This window comes from Nothobranchius furzeri, chromosome 14 (genome assembly GCF_043380555.1).
Source record: "Nothobranchius furzeri strain GRZ-AD chromosome 14, NfurGRZ-RIMD1, whole genome shotgun sequence".
In the NCBI taxonomy this organism is placed as follows: domain Eukaryota; kingdom Metazoa; phylum Chordata; class Actinopteri; order Cyprinodontiformes; family Nothobranchiidae; genus Nothobranchius; species Nothobranchius furzeri.
In genome coordinates this window covers 62394274-62406346 of record NC_091754.1, presented here as the reverse complement: position 1 = coordinate 62406346, position 12073 = coordinate 62394274, and the positions used below count along the sequence as shown (strand labels likewise).

Here is a 12073-nt window from a genome sequence, read left to right as displayed (position 1 = left end):
ACTTTTGGCTGTCCTGAAAGCTGTGAGCAGATGAATAAATAAAGACCAGCGCTGTCTGGCTGGGAACTCCGTCTCCGACTCCTTCTTTAAGAATAAAAGAAAATGCCCACACTATTTAGACAGGAGTAAACTATTTAGGGCTGCTTACCCTAACCTTTGTGTGGGCGGAGGTGCAAAGTGGCCGATGTCTGCTCCAAGTCACCACTACACTGTGATCTGTGGTCAGCGAGGCCCACGATCCAGCTAGGAGTCACTGTTATTGCTTCTCGGCCTTTTGGCTAAGATCAAGTGTAGTATCTGTTCTTATCAGTTTAATATCTGATATGTCCTCTATATGAGGACGACATATTAAACAGATTTTTTGTATTAAGGGGTTGAAAGAGGAGCTTGCTCTCTTCACCCCACGCATCGACCTAGCGCTGCAGGGCAGCTGGGAGTGGTGCACTCTCTGATGTTGTGGAAAAGCAATCCCACAAATTATACAAGGCACAAGGTTTCTAAGAGCCTGTATAAAATTTCAATGCCCAGCCACGGAGGTGACAAAGAGCATTCTGGCAGCCAGCACAGCCGCAAAGAAGAATCGCATGCACCCAACGGAGGAAGGAGCTGGAGTCCAGAGGAAAAAGATTAGGGCAGCAGCGGCCTGACGATGAAAGGGAGACTGGCAAAAGAGGCCAGAGGCCCTCCCCATCTGCTGAGGCAGGTAAAGAACAAGGGGAAGGAGGTGGCGGAGACCAAGAGGGGAGACCAGGAGTGCAGTGGGGTCGCTTCCCCTGACCCCACCCCCCATCAGCCTGCGACTTGTGGAGGGAGTGATGGGACAATGGGACCAGAGAGATGGCTACTGTGACAAAATTTTATGTTTTTTGCCATTGCATTTCTTTCTACCCTTGTTATACCCCTTGTCCCCCCCCCTTTTTTTCTCACCTATGGGTGAAGAGAGAATGTGAATGTTAAAAGTGTCAATAAATTTTGTAAAAAAAAAAAAACTCTGTTCTTATCAGTTTAATATCTGATATGTCCTCTATATGAGGACGACATATTAAACAGATTTTTTGTATTAAGGGGTTGAAAGAGGAGCTTGCTCTCTTCACCCCAAGCATCAACCTAGCGCTGCAGTGCAGCTGGGAGTGGTGCACTCTCTGATGTTGTGGAAAAGCAATCTCACAAACTATACAAGCCACAAGGTTTCTAAGAGCCTGTATAAAATTTCAATGCCCAGCCACGGAGGTGAAAAAGAGCATTCTGGCACAATTAAACATGTCTGTAAGGAGCACTGGGCACAGTTGTGTGGGAAGTATTTCTTTGAAAGTTTTACAACAAATCGGCCTTTACTTGCCAAAGTCCGAACAATGCATAAACCGGTCATCCAAGTAGACAACGGGTCAGGGCTCACACTTCTTGTCCTCGTGGAAAAACAAGGGATAAGTATGGCTAAGAACTTTCTTTAAAACCGAAACTAGATAAGGCATGGAAATAAATTAGACTGGGCCGGGCTCCTGATTTTGTTCCAGGAAGGTTCACCGTAACAAAAACAGCTAGGCCCGCTTGCTGTCTGGATTATGAGGACAATAAAGCAACTTGTACTGTGGTTTCTCTTCACTCTGCATAAGTCTTTTGCCTTTTACTAATGACTTCCGTGGAGAGTGACATTAATAAGCATAAGCAATTTTTGCTAGGCAATGCCTTTGTTCGATTGTGCAACGTAATAAAAGCTGTTGTGTGGCCTTTCAAATTGCAAGTGGATGGGTCGAAATTGTTCTTTGAATCCCTCTCATATCTGCTTCTGACTGCATCACTATTTAGACAGGAGTAAACTATTTAGGGCTGCTTACCCTAACCTTTGCGTAGGCGGAGGTGCAAAGTGGCTGATGTCTGCTCCAAGTCACCACTACACTGTGATCTGTGGTCAGCGAGGCCCACGAACCAGCTAGGAGTCACTGTTATCACTTCTCGGCCTTTTGGCTAAGATCAAGTGTATTATCTGTTCTTATCAGACGCTGCATCTGGTATTATGAGTTGCGATCCGCTCCTTGGGGTGGAGAAGGTTATTGCTTAATCTGTAGCAAGAAATTTTCACACTAATAGAGGAGATAACTTAAAATTTGAAGTGGTTTGAAATTTGTTAACTTTTGTGTGTTTTTTGACTCTGTGGTGCGTCCGTGATGTCGGCGCTTCGCGCTGATGCGAGCAGGCACCACAGTGTGCGATTTCTCTTCAGGTTGACGGTGGAGAAGATGTCACGTCTGGATTTCTCACGGAAGATGATTCAACAGCTTCTGGGATTTAAGCCAGACGATCTAAATTGCATCCTGACCTTGCCTTTCAATAAAGGATTCGATGTAAGTTTTCTGACTGAGAAACTATGGAAAGACTTCTGGACAAGACTGGAAAAGGTAAAAATGGATTTCGACATGTTCGAAATTGTGAAACTGACTGACAATACCAGAAAAACAGTGATTGTAAGAATGTTTAATGAGATGGTGAGTGGTGAAGACATCTGCCTTTGGTTGAGCAGGTTTTGTAATGTAAGAGGGCAAGCAGTGAAAGTTAGGGACATTGACGGCATTTGGAACTGTGCATGGAGGATACCAATCCAACAGTTTGAGGACCCAGAGGGCTTTCAGGGATTAAAACACCTGCCGCAGGTAATCGTGTTGGGGGAAAACAGAGGCTATATTCATTACCAAGGTCAACCAAAATTATGCAGACAATGTGGGGAGCATGGACATTTGGTGGAAGCATGTGAGAAAGCATTCTGCAGGAAATGCAGAGAAGTAGGACACACTGTTGAAGAGTGTGATAAAGGAAGGAAATGTAACTTGTGTGGAATGGAAAACCACTTGTTTAAAGACTGTCCAAAGTCTTTTGCAAACAAAGTTAAGGTGGGCAAAGGAAAACAAGATGACTTAATTAGGAGGGAAGTGGAGGCACCTGCAGAAGAGCTTGGTGAGTTACTAGAGGAACCAATGACAGAGAAGGAAAAGGGGACGGAGCTTGAAAAACAATTAACTGAAGAACAGGGAGAACATCAGGGACAGGTGTTACAAATTACGGAGAAGGAAACAGAAGAACAGAGACCAGTAATACAAACTGCTAAAAGACCAGCTGAGGACTCTTTACCTCAAAGTCCCATTCCAGAGGGAAAAAGAGGAAGGGATGATGTGGTATCAGATGAATCCTTGCAGGAAACTAGAATCTTTCCATCAGACTCTCCCAATGAAACATCTTTTCTTCCGTTATTAGGTCAGTCAAGTCCAAAAGATAATTCTGAAAAAACCAACACATTACAAGAGCTGGAACAAGGAGAAAGGGTAAAACAGAACACCGTGGAAAAAGACAAGGATAATGGATGAATGATGGTAAGAGCCTTTGTATGCAAAAATGACAATATGAGTAATGTGGTTTGTTCTCATTTTCATGTCCCTCACGATTTCAACAATTAATGTGAGGGGTATTAAGACAAATTTAAGGGCCCATACGGTTTTAACATCTCTAAAAGATATGAGAAATGATGTTTTATTGCTGCAAGAATGTAATCTACCATTTCTTAAAAGCTATCATTGGTGGCAAGAGGCGTGGTCATATCCTTCAATCTGGAGTGGATCAAATGAAAATAAAAATGATGGTGTAGCAATCTTAATAAACAATCCTAGGGTAATAATAAAAGAGAATAAAGTGATAAAAGATGGTAGAGCACTTATAGCAGTACTAACCTATTTAGGACAAGATTTCAAAATTTTTAATATTTATGCACCAAATAGCAAAAATGAAAGATGGGATTTGTTAGAAAGCTTACAAGAACATTTGCTTGGGAAGTTGCCAATAATTGTAGGAGGAGATTTTAATTGTATAATGAATAGTAAAGACAGGAAAGGGTGCGGGGAAGATTTTAAACCTGATAAAACCTCACATTTATTGAGAAAGATAACACAGGATTTTAAATTGAAAGATTGCTTTAAAAGCTTGCAGCCAGAAAAGGAAGGCTTTACATGGAGCAGTGGTGATGGCTCCAAAGCGTCAAGAATTGATTACTTACTGGCAAGAGACTGTGTACCTTTGAATGTTCAGCTAACTCCAGCTTTTTTTTCTGACCACTGTGTGCTAACATGCAAATGTAAAATAATATCGGACCTAGTACCAGGAAGAGGTTTATGGAAATTAAATTGCTCACTGTTAGAAGACCCCCGTATAAGAGCAGAATATGAGATGGTTTATAAGGACTGGCAAACACTTCGGGATATGTTTGAAAACAGAGCTAAGTGGTGGGAAATGGTTAAACAAATAACAAAAACCTTTTTCTGTAACAAAGGAAAAGAAAAAAAGGACAAAGAAATACGAGTCTTAAAAGGATTGCAAAAAAGATTGCAAAGATACTATGTTTTAAACCAAAATGGGATTAATTTTGCAAGCGAAATAAGAGAAATAAAAAGACAAATGACAGAGATGGCGAAAGAGAGAAGTAAAGGTATGATTTTAAGAAGTAAAACTAAAGAAGCAGAGTAAGGAGAAAATGTACACGATACTTCTTTAGGAAAATAATGAGTAAAACAGATACGATAACAGTTCTGAGAACCAAACAAGGAACAGAAGAAAAAACCACGGAAGGAATAAAGAGGACTGTTGAAGAGTTTTATGAAGATTTGTACAACGAAAGGGAGATAGAGATGAAAATGTTTAATGAAACTTTAAAAGACATGACAGAGTTTAGAAAAGGAAAAGAAGAAATGTGTAAAGAGTTTAATATGATTGAAATGGAAAAGAATTTAAAAGCCTTTAAAAAAGGTAAATCACCAGGAGCAGACGGTTTACCCGTGGAGTTTTATCTGACATTTTGGGAGATCTTGGGACCAGATATCTTGGAGGTTTTTAAAGAATTTGATCAATTGGACCAGCTACCTGAGAGTTTTAGATGTGGAATCGTGTCCCTAATTTATAAAGGAAACAACAAAATGGACTTGAGGAACTGGAGACCGATTACACTTTTAAACATAGACTGCAAACTTTTTAGTAGACTTTTAGCAACGAGACTAAAACCGGTTTTGGGACAAATTATACACTCAGACCAGACGTGTGCAGTTAAATGGAGAAAGATCACAGATGGTCTAATCCTTATACGGGACAATATTGCAATGGCTAAAGAAAAGAACACCAAGTTAATAATAGCCAACCTAGATTTCGAAAAAGCCTTTGATAGAGTTTCACATGTTTTTTGTTAGAGTTGTTAGAGAAAATAGGTCTACGTGAAAGATTCAAACACTGGATAAAGTTAATATATAGTAATGTTTACAGTAAATGTCTGCTAAATGGACATCTAACAAAAAAAATACCGATCAGGTCAGGTGTGAGACAAGGGTGCCCGCTGTCAGCGATTTTGTACGTAATATACATTGAGCCATTAGCACAAATGATAAGAAAAGATAAATGGATTACAGGACAAAGGATACCAGGCAGTGGAGGTCAAGACCTAAAATGTGTTTTATATATGGATGATATTAATATCGTGTGTACTGACATGTCATCTATAAACAGAGCTTTTATACTAACTGAGCAGTATGGGAAAGCATCTGGGGCCAAACTAAATGAGAACAAAACACAACTACAGCTGTATGGACCATGGACAGCAAGTGAAAGAACACAGGCAAAAGTAAACTCAAATGAACAAAAGATATTAGGGATTAAATTTGATAAAGGTAAAGGTGAGGTAAATTGGACAGAAATATCAGCAAAAGTGAGACAGAGAACAGGCCTGTGGAAACAAAGAGACCTAACCCTGAACGGAAAAGTGCTGATAATAAAAGCTGTGATTATCCCTTTGTTTTTATTGGCAGCAAGTGTGTTTTTACCATCTAGGAAAATGATAAGGAGTCTTGAGAGGACAATCTTCCAGTTTTTATGGGGATCCAAGTGGGAGAGACTGAAGAGAGAAGAAATGAAGAAACCCAAAGGAAAAGGAGGCATGGGGGTTCCAGACCTATATTTGTGTCTGGGTTCACATTACACCTGCACCCACATGCGAGTAGTAATGACTGAACAGGGCGGTGTGAAGACACGTGCAATGTCTTACTATTGTATGGGTTCATACCTCCGTAAACTAAAACTGATGCCAAGTAATTTGAGAGTACCTGTAGCCTTTCAGTTGCCACCTGCTTACGAGGTCATTAAGACATTTTTAACACATTTTAATCTGGAAAATGAAAGTAAGGACACTCTTTTAAACCAGCGTCTTTTAACTTCTGTTGTACAGGCTCGAAGTGACCCGATTCCTGTTGCGGGACTTGCAGGTGGGGAGGCGGAGGCGGTGTGGAAAGGCATCAGCCGCCCTGGTCTCCCAAACAGACTGATGGACCTTTCATGGCAAGTGGCACATGGGATCCTCCCCGTCAGGGATGTTATGCACTCCAGAGGAATGGCAGCCAAAGCAGCATGCCCCCGATCCGGCTGTGGCGCACCGGAGATGGTACGGCACCTCCTCTGGGAGTGCAGTGCTGCTGTCAACCTGTGGACAACAGCCGGCTCCCAGGACTTCCCGTACTTGCCAGCAAGTGAGGTCCTGACAGCACACCTAGTGCTCTATGGGGTGAGCCAGAGTATGGCAAAACCAGAAAAACTCAGTGACGAGGAAAGGCTCACCCTAGCCGCCATCAAAGACGCCATTTGGACCTCCAGAAACTTGCTGGTGAGAAAACACATGCAGATCCCCCCCCCCCGTGGCTGTGATCCGGATGGCTGCAGCCCTGAGGACATCGTCAGGGTTGCGGGCGGCGAGCCAAGGACACAGCCACAAAGAAGAATCGCCTCTGTGACATTCGGATGGTGGAGCCGGAGTCCACGAGAAAAGGTTGAAGCAGCAACACCCTGACACTCCAGCGCATAGATGGAGGATCCCAAACCACACCCCAGTTGTGGGGACAGAGGAAAAATGGTCTTTGGTTTTTGGAGGAGGATCTGGGTACATTTTGATGCTGGCATGACTGCCATCCGCCCCCCAGTCTGAGGACCCCCCAGGTTGAGGGTCATGGAGAACTGCAACTTAAAAGGATCACAGCCTTCAGACAAATGACAGAGATCATCTAGTTGAATAGTTCCTTTTATTGTAAAAGTTTAAAGGCATTGTAAACTGATAATTGTCAATAAAAATTTTGAAAAAAAAAATCTGTTATCTGACGCTTCATCTGGTTTTGCGAGTTGCGATCCGCTCCTTGGGGTGGAGAAGGTTATTGCTGAATCTGTAGCAAGACTTATTCACGCAAATAGAGGAGATAATTTAAAATTTGTAGTGGTTTGAAATTTGTAAACTTTTGTGTTCTTTTTGACTCTGTGGTGCCTCCGTGATGTCGGCGCTTCGCGCTGATGAGAGGAGGCACCACAGTGTGCGATTTCTCTTCAGGTCGGCGGTGGAGAAGATGTCATGTTTGGATTTTTCACGGAAGATGATCCAACAGCTTCTGGGATTTAAGCCAGACGATCTAAATTGTATCCTGACCTTGCCTTTCAACAAAGGATTTGATGTAAGTTTTCAGACTGAGATAATATGGAAAGACTTCTCGACAAGACTGGAAAAGGTAAAAATGGAGTTCAACATGTTCGAAATTGTGAAACTGACTGACAATACCAGGAAAACAGTGATTGTAAGAATGTTTAATGAGATGGTGAGTAGTGAAGACATTTGTCTTTGGCTGAGTAGATTTTGTAATGTAAGAGGGCAAGCAGTGAAAGTTAGGGACATTGACGGCATTTGGAACTGTGCATGGAGGATACCAATCCAACAGTTTGAGGACCCAGAGGGCTTTCAGGGATTAAAACACCTGCCGCAGGTAATCGTGTTGGGGGGAAAACAGAGGCTATATTCATTACCAAGGTCAACCAAAATTATGCAGACAATGTGGGGAGCATGGACATTTGGTGGAAGCATGTGAGAAAGCATTCTGCCGGAAATGCAGAGAAGTAGGACACACTTTTGAAGAGTGTGATAAAGGAAGGAAATGTAACTTGTGTGGAATGGAAAACCACTTGTTTAAAGACTGTCCAAAGTCATTTGCAAACAAAATTAAGGCGGGCAAGGGAAAACAAGATGACTTAATTAGGAGAGAAGTGGAAACACCTGCAGAAGAGCTTGGTGAGTTACTAGAGGAACCAATGACAGAGGAGGTAAAGGGGGCGGAGCTTGCAAAACAATTAACTGAAGAACAGGGAGAACATCAGGGACAGGTGTTACAAATTACGGAGAAGGAAACAGAAGAACAGAGACCAGTGTAGCGTTAGAGAATTCATGATGGTCTGCACTTAACAGCTGCGCCTTCACACAGTAACACCGCCAAGGTCGGACGCTTGGTTCAGTATGTTTACATTCCAGGAGAAGAGACAGAAGAACAGAAGAACGCTTTTCATGGAGTAATCAAAGTACTTTATTTGTGATAAGCTAATCAAAACATTTGTTGATCATTAATAATCAGGTGAATGATCTGTGAAATAAAGATGTCATGAGTTATGTGTTTAAATGAATAAACAGGGCTGCCCAGACACACTGATATGCATTACCATGGAAACGCATGACACATTGTTTTCAACCAATCAGAACTTTTGTCTGTGGTAGGGCAGAATCTGGTTTGTTTATGAAAGTAGTCCAATCCGGTTTACTAAGATTCTCAAACAACTGGGAGATATAAAAAGAAGGCAACGCCATTTTAAGTCAGTTCCACGTTAAGTTCCACTTTGACATCAGCTCTGCTCGATCCGAGCTCCAAGGATCTCTCAACATTGTTTTCAACCAGCTCTCAGCCCATCACCGCAAAGCGGAATACAGGCTGGCCATCTGTATTTCCTGTTTTAAGCTGAGATCTGTCAAGCTGGAGATTTTCCGTCGTTTATACCAACGAGACGACGGTCCTTCAAAATAAGAGTGAACTTGTTGACGCCTGCCGAGCTACCTGAGTCGACCCTTCAGACGGGCGTTGTTTGCTGTGACCGCTGTTTCGACCAGCTCCAGTATCGTTGAAGGTCCGAGACCTGGCAATTCCTGATCTAACACGGGAGGCTCTTCCTGGGTACGTAAATATGGCAAATGGCGGCTCATGTCATCAGCTTCTGAAGCCCCGTGGTAGCCTAGTCAAAACAACCAGATTCGCTACTCAGCCTAGAGATTCTGAACAAAACACACACACACACAACAACGGAACCATCTACATCCATATGCATCCATCATTGAGATAGTCCTGGTAGATTGTAAGAATTTATAATTATAGAAATTAAAGATTCTTAAATGATCCCAACTTTCTCTCTTTCTTGTCTCTCAGTCAATACAAAGTGTTGAAGTAAACTCCCTGATGATAAAAACGACCACTTCTGATTGATTATTTAGATTGTATAAATATACAAGATCAGGTAATTAAATTATTTAATTACAGTATATAAATATACACTTCTAAACATTACATTACATTACACCAGTAATACAAAATGCTAAAAGACCAGCTGAGGACTCTTTACCTCAAAGTCCCATTCCAGATGAAAAAAGAGGAAGGGCTGATGTGTCATCGGATGAATCTTTGCAGGAAACAAGAATCTTTCCATCAGACTCTCCCAATGAAACATCTTTTCTTCCGTTATTATGTCAGTCAAGTCCAAAAGATAATTCTGAAGAAACCAACACAGTACAAGAGATGGAACAAGGGAAAAGGGAATGATATAAAGCCAGGGAAGAGGAGAAAGAGGATAAAAGCTGGGTAAAAAAAGGTGATGGAACAAACAGTATAAGGTAACCTTGGCCCAACACCAGATGAAAGAAAATATTAAATAACTTGGATGATGCTTAGCTTGGGTGTGCTCTAACACTATCTTTCTAAATGCAAATAAAGATAGCAACAGTGAATGTAAGAGGCATTAAAACAGATTTAAGAGCACTTACGGTTTTATCATATTTAAAAACATGTGAAGAAGATATACTTTTGTTACAGGAATGCTTTTTAATGTATTGCAATCATTATAGGAGGTGGAAGGAAATGTGGCCAAATCATTCAGTATGGAGCGGCTCAAATGAAAACAGAAATGATGGGGTCGCAATATTAGTGAACAATAAGAACTTCTGCATAAAAGACAGTCAAATAATAGAGAATGGAAGAGCACTGATGGCAGTAATCGAAGGAAAGGGTGTTAGGTACAAAATTATAAATGTCTATGCACCAAATAATACAGATGAAAGGTTAACACTGTTTGAAAACTTGGAAGAGCATATGCTAGGAAGGATGCCACTAATAGTAGGGGGGGACTTCAACTGCATAATAAATAAAGGAGACAGGAAAAGTCCTGAGGTAGATAATAAATTAGACAAAACCTCACATAAACTAAATGAGGTAATAAGACAATTTAGACTGATAGATTGTTTTGGGCAATCACAAAAAAAGGAAAACTTGACATGGTTTAGTGATGATAGAACAAGAGCAGCTAGGATAGACTATATATTTTCTAGAGGAATAGCAATGAGAAAGAAAGAAATAAGACCGGTGTTTTTCTCAGACCATTGTATGCTGATCGGGGTGGGGGATGTAGAAGAAGGGATAACGGTGGGAAAGGGGATATGGAAATTGAATTGTAAACTTTTGGAGGATGAGGAAGTAAAAAAAGTTTTTATAGAACAATATTTAGGATGAAGAACCTTACAGGACATGTTTGAACATAAAGCAGATTGATGGGAGATGATAAAAAAGAGAACAAAAGCTTTTTTTTGTAAGATGGGGAAGAGGAAAAAAGAAAAAGAAATGAGAGTGATAAATGGATTACAGAAGAGATTGCAAAGATACCATATTTTAAACCAACAGGGACTAAATTATGGTAAAGAAATAAGAGAAATTAAAGCACAAATGATGGAAATTGCGAGGGAAAGGAGTAGAGGTATGATAATACGAAGTAAAACAAAAGAGATTGAAGAAGGGGAATAGTGTAAAAAATACTTCTTTAATAAAATAATGAGCAAAACTGATGTAATAAGTAAACTGAAAGACTCAAAGGGTAAAGAAGAGGAGGACGCGGGGAAGATAAAATATATAGTCCATGAATATTATGAAGAACTTTTTAATGACAAAGAAGTAAATGAAACTGAAATGGAGGACATACTAAATTACGCAAAGAACATAAAATGGGGTCAAGAAGAGATGAGCAAAGACATTACCTTGTACGATCTGAATAAGAGCCTGTCAGCATGTCAAAGCGGAAAATCCCCCGGAGAGGATGGTTTACCGGTGGAATTTTAGAGCATTTTGGGAAATGATAGGACCAGATTTGGTAAAAATTATACAGGATTTTGAATACAGAAAAGAGCTACCTGAGAGTTTTAAATGTGGGCTAATAACATTGATTTATAAGGGAAATGGCAAAACAGATTTAAAGAATTGGAGGCCCATTACACTACTGAATACAGACGTGAAATTATTCAGCAGATGTATAGCAACAAGACTGAAGATGGGCTTAGATCAGATAATACACTCCGACCAGCTATGTGCAGTAGAAGGTCGAAGACTTACAGATGGACTAATAATGATAAGGGATAATATAGAGTTAGCAAGGGAAAGAAAGATGCGCTTGTCCGGGGATTGGACCGCCAAGGCTCCCGCCTTGGTCTGCCACCCAATTCGCATTGCACCGGACCCTTCATGTTCCTCCTGCGGGTGGTGGGTCCACAGTTGGACGAGCCCATGTATCCGGTTCGGGCTGGGCCCGGCCGGGCCCCATGGGCGAAAGCCCGGCCACCAGGCGCTCGCTCACGGGCCCCAACCCCAGGCCTGGCTCCAGGGTGGGACCCCGGTAACCCTCCGGGCCGGGTACTCCGACTCTTCGTTTTAACCGCCATGAAAGATCCTTCGATCGAAAGGAGCCAGTTGAGGTGGTTTGGGCATCTGGTCAGGATGCCTCCTGGACGCCTCCCCGGGGAGGTGTTTCGGGCATGTTCTGCCGGCAGAAGGCCCCCGGGTCGACCCAGGACACGTTGGAGAGGTTACATCTCCAATCTGGTCCGGGAACGCCTTGGGGTCCTGCCGGAGGAGCTGGTGGACAAGGCCGGGGAGAGGACGGCCTGGAA

The 12073-nt window shown here is 41.8% G+C and overlaps 3 non-coding genes and 1 pseudogene across 3 annotated transcripts; all 4 read left to right on the top strand.

Moving 5' to 3' along the window:
• Positions 1-258: 258 nt before the first annotated feature.
• LOC129165996 (U2 spliceosomal RNA) lies at positions 259-450 on the top strand. Its single transcript, XR_008565258.2, has one exon. It is a non-coding gene; the product is annotated as a U2 spliceosomal RNA (small nuclear RNA).
• A 515-nt stretch (positions 451-965) lies between these two features.
• On the top strand, positions 966-1144 carry LOC129166197 (U2 spliceosomal RNA; annotated as a pseudogene).
• Positions 1145-1583: 439 nt separating this feature from the next.
• On the top strand, positions 1584-1695 carry LOC129165710 (U5 spliceosomal RNA). Its single transcript, XR_008564986.2, has one exon. It is a non-coding gene; the product is annotated as a U5 spliceosomal RNA (small nuclear RNA).
• A 250-nt stretch (positions 1696-1945) lies between these two features.
• Positions 1946-2135, top strand: LOC129166202 (U2 spliceosomal RNA). Its single transcript, XR_008565460.2, has one exon. It is a non-coding gene; the product is annotated as a U2 spliceosomal RNA (small nuclear RNA).
• The last annotated feature ends 9938 nt before the right edge of the window (positions 2136-12073 follow it).